The following is a 3,965-nucleotide window of genomic DNA, read 5'->3' on the forward strand; positions in this document are numbered from 1 at the left end:
TGTTGACCAGGATGGTCTTGATCTCTTGACCTCGTGATCCACCCGCCTCGGCCTCCCAAAGTGCTGGGATTACAGGCTTGAGCCACCGCGCCCGGCCTCATCTCAAAATTAATTCATTAATTAATTAAATTAAATAGCTCAAACAATTTGGAAAAAGTAGGAGAAATCACTGTACCCAATTTAAAAAGACTTACTAAGTCGCTCCAGGAATGAAGACCATGTGGTATTGGTTGAAAGAAGGATACACAGGTGAATGGAATAGAGTAGACAGAAGTAACCTCGCACAAGTACAGCCATCTGATTTTTTTTTTTTGAGAAAAGGTTTGGCTGTCGCCCAGGTTGGAGTGCAGTGGCATGATCTCAGCTCACTGCAACCTCTGCATCCCAGGCTCAAGCCATCCTCCCACCTCAGTCTCCCAAGCAGCTGTGACTACAGGCGCCCACCACCTGGGCAACATGGAGAAACCCTGTCTTTACCAAAAATACAAAAATTAACCAGGCATGGTGGTGCACATGTCTGTAGTCCCAGCTACTCAGGAGGTGAAGGTGGGAGGATGGGTTGAGCCTGAGAGGCAGAGGTTGGAATGAGTCAAGATCACACCACTGCACTCCAGCCTGGGCAAAAGAGCCAGAGGCTGTCTCAGCAACAACAACAAAACATATACACACAATCCATAAAAGAAAAAACATCAATAAACTGAACTTCATCAAAATTTAAAACTTATACTCTGTGAAGGATACAATTAAAAGGATGAAAAGACAAGCCACAGACAAGGAGAAAATAATAGTGAAAATATTTCCAATATTTGCAGGGAGAGATTTGTTGCATATCTGAAAAAGTACTTGTTTCGAGAATGTATAAAGTACTCTAGCTGGGCACAGTGGCTCATGCCTGTAATCCTGAACTTTGGGAGGCCAAGCCAGGTGGATCACCTGAGGTTGGAAGTTTGAAGCCAGCCTGATCAACATGGAGAAACCCTGTCTCTACTAAAAATACAAAATTAGCTGGGCATGGTGGTACATGCCTGTAGCCCCAGCTACTCAGGAGGCTGAGGCAGGAGAATTGCTAGAACCCAGGAGGCGGAGGTTGCAGTGAGCCAAGATTGCGCCATTGTACTCCAGCCTGTGAAACAAGAGCAAAACTCTGTCTCAAAAAAAAAAAAAGAACGCTAAAATTTAGCAGTAAAAAAAGAATCCAGGGTGGGGTGTGGTGGCTCATGCTTGTAATCCCAGCATTTTCAGAGGCTGAGGCAGGCAGATTACTTGAGGTCAGGAACTTGAGACAAACCTGACCAACATGGTGAAACCCCATTTCTACTAAAAATACAAAAAATTAGCCAGGCATGGTGGTGTGTGCCTGTAATTCCAGCTACTCGGGAGGCTGAGGCAGGAGAATCGCTGGAACCTGTGAAGTGGAGGTTGCAGTGAGCAACCTCTACACTACAGCCTAGATCGCACCACTACACCCCAGCCTGGGGGACAGAGCAAGATTCTGTCTCAAAAAAAATAAAAAGTTGGGCCAGGCGCGGTGGCTCAAGCCTGTAATCCCAGCACTTTGGGAGGCCGAGGCGGGTGGATCACAAGGTCAAGAGATCGAGACCATCCTGGTCAACATGGTAAAACCCCGTCTCTACTAAAAATACAAAAAATTAGCTGGGCATGGTGGTGCATGCCTGTAATCCCAGCTACTCAGGAGGCTGAGGCAGGAGAATTGCCTGAACCCAGGAGGCGGAGGTTGCGGTGAGCCAAGATCGCGTCATTGCACTCCAGCCTGGGTAACATGAGTGAAACTCCGTCTCAAAAAAACAAATAAATAAATAAATAAAAAATAAAATAAATAAAATAAAAAATAAAAAGTTATTTTTGGCTGGGCATGGTGGGTCATGCCTGTAGTCCCAGCATTTTGGGAGGCTGGGGTGAGAGGATCCCTTGAGCCCAGGTGTTTGAGACCAGCCTTGGTAACATAGCAAGACCCCATCTCTGCAAAGAATACAAAAATTAGCTGGACGTGGTAGCATGCACCTGTAGTTCCAGCTAATCAGGAGGCTAAGGCAGAAGAATCACTTGAGCCCAGGAGGTCGAGGCTGCAGTGGACCTTGATCCTGCCACTGCACTCCAGCCCGGGCAATGGAATAATTTCATTGTCTCAAAACAATACAAAAAAGTTATGTCTAAACAAAACCATAGACATGAATACTCATAGCAGTTTATGTGTAATAACCAAAAACAGGAAACAACCAAAGTGTCCTACAATGGGTAAAAAATTAAACTGGTACCTCCATACGATGAAATACTACTCCACAATAAAAATACAAACAAACCATCAATATGAGCATCGATTTGGATATATCTCAAGGGCATTATGCTTAGTGAAAAAAGCCAATCTCAAAAGATCGCATAGGATAGGAATTGATTTATGTAACATTTTCAAAATGACAACATTATAAAGATGGAAAACAGATTAGTGATTGATAGGGGTTGGTATGTTTGTGGGGAAGGAGAGTAGGTATGACTGCAGCAGGGAAGCAGGAGGTTCTCTGGCCTTTGAGATCATGGAACAGATCTGTATCATTTTTTGGGAAGTGGGAGACAGGGTCTCATTCTATTGCTCAGGCTGGAGTGCAGCGGCACAATCATAGCTTACTGCAGCCTCAACCTCCTGGGCTCAAGTGATCCTCCCACCTCAGCCTCCTGAGTAGCTGGGACTACAGTCATGAGCTACCACACCCAGCTAATTTTTAAAGTTTTTTCTTGTCGTTGTCGAGACGGGCTGTTGCCCAGGCTGGTCTTGAACTCCTGGCCTCAAGCGATCCACCCACCTCTGCCTCCCAAAATCCTGGGATTACAGGCATGAGTCACCAAGCCTGGCCCAGATCTGTATCCTGATTGCAGCGATGATCACACGACTCTACACAAGTGATATGATGACACAGAACCACATATACACCTTATGCCAATGTCAAACTCCCCGTTTTAATATTTTACTATAATTACATGAGGTGTCACCCAGTGGGAAACTGGGTGGACAGCAGGGAACAAGGGCATTCTGGGGCTCCTCCCCAGGCAGCTACTACTCAGGGACCCCATCGAGCTGGCTGAGACACTGAAAGCTGCAACATAGCAGAGCTGTCTTTTCCTGGCTGGAAAGTTCTATCTCTACTGGGAGTCTTCCTTGCCCTCCAGCTCCCTCACCACACAGCCCTGAACGAGCCCTCCCACTTCTAACTGCTTCCTAGAGGGCCGCAACTGCACAGGGGCTTCCTCGGGTTGGGTGGCATTGACCGGGAAGGGCCGCAAGGGAGTGAGAATGACTGGACCTCAAAAACAAAGCACAGTACTGCTTAAAAGAGAAGTAGAGCTGGGTGTGGTGGCTCACACCTGTAATCCCAGTACTTTGGGAGGCCAAGGCAGGCGGACTGCCTGAGCTCAGGAGTTCGAGACCGCCCTGTGCAACATGGTGAAACCCTGTCTCCACTAAAATACAAAAAATTAGCTGGGTGTGGTGGCAAACACCTGTAGTCCCAGATACTCGGGAGGCTGAGGCAGGAGAATCACTTGAACTCAGGAGGTGGAGGTTACAGTGAGCTGAGATGGCGCCACTGCAGTCCAGCCTGGGTGACAGAGCAAGAAAAAAAAAAAAAAAAGAAGAAAAGACACATTCAAGGAGGAAGGCCACGTGACAATGGAGGCAGAGGTTGGAGTGATACAACTACCATCTCAGGAATACTAAGGATTGCTAGGAGCCACCAGAAACTGGAAGAGAGGCCTGGAAGGATCCTCCACTTTTCTTTTTTGAGGACAGAGTGTCACTCTGTTGCCTGGGCTGGCGTGCAGTGATGTGATCATAGCTCACTGCAGCCTTCAACTGAGTTCAAGTAATCCTCTCATCTCCAGCCTCCCGAGTAGATGGGACCACGGGTGGGTACCACTGAACCTGGCTAATTTTCTTTTTTTTTTTTTTTCTT

This window comes from Cebus imitator, unplaced genomic scaffold, assembly GCF_001604975.1.
Source record: "Cebus imitator isolate Cc_AM_T3 unplaced genomic scaffold, Cebus_imitator-1.0 Scaffold82, whole genome shotgun sequence".
NCBI classification, from domain to species: domain Eukaryota; kingdom Metazoa; phylum Chordata; class Mammalia; order Primates; family Cebidae; genus Cebus; species Cebus imitator.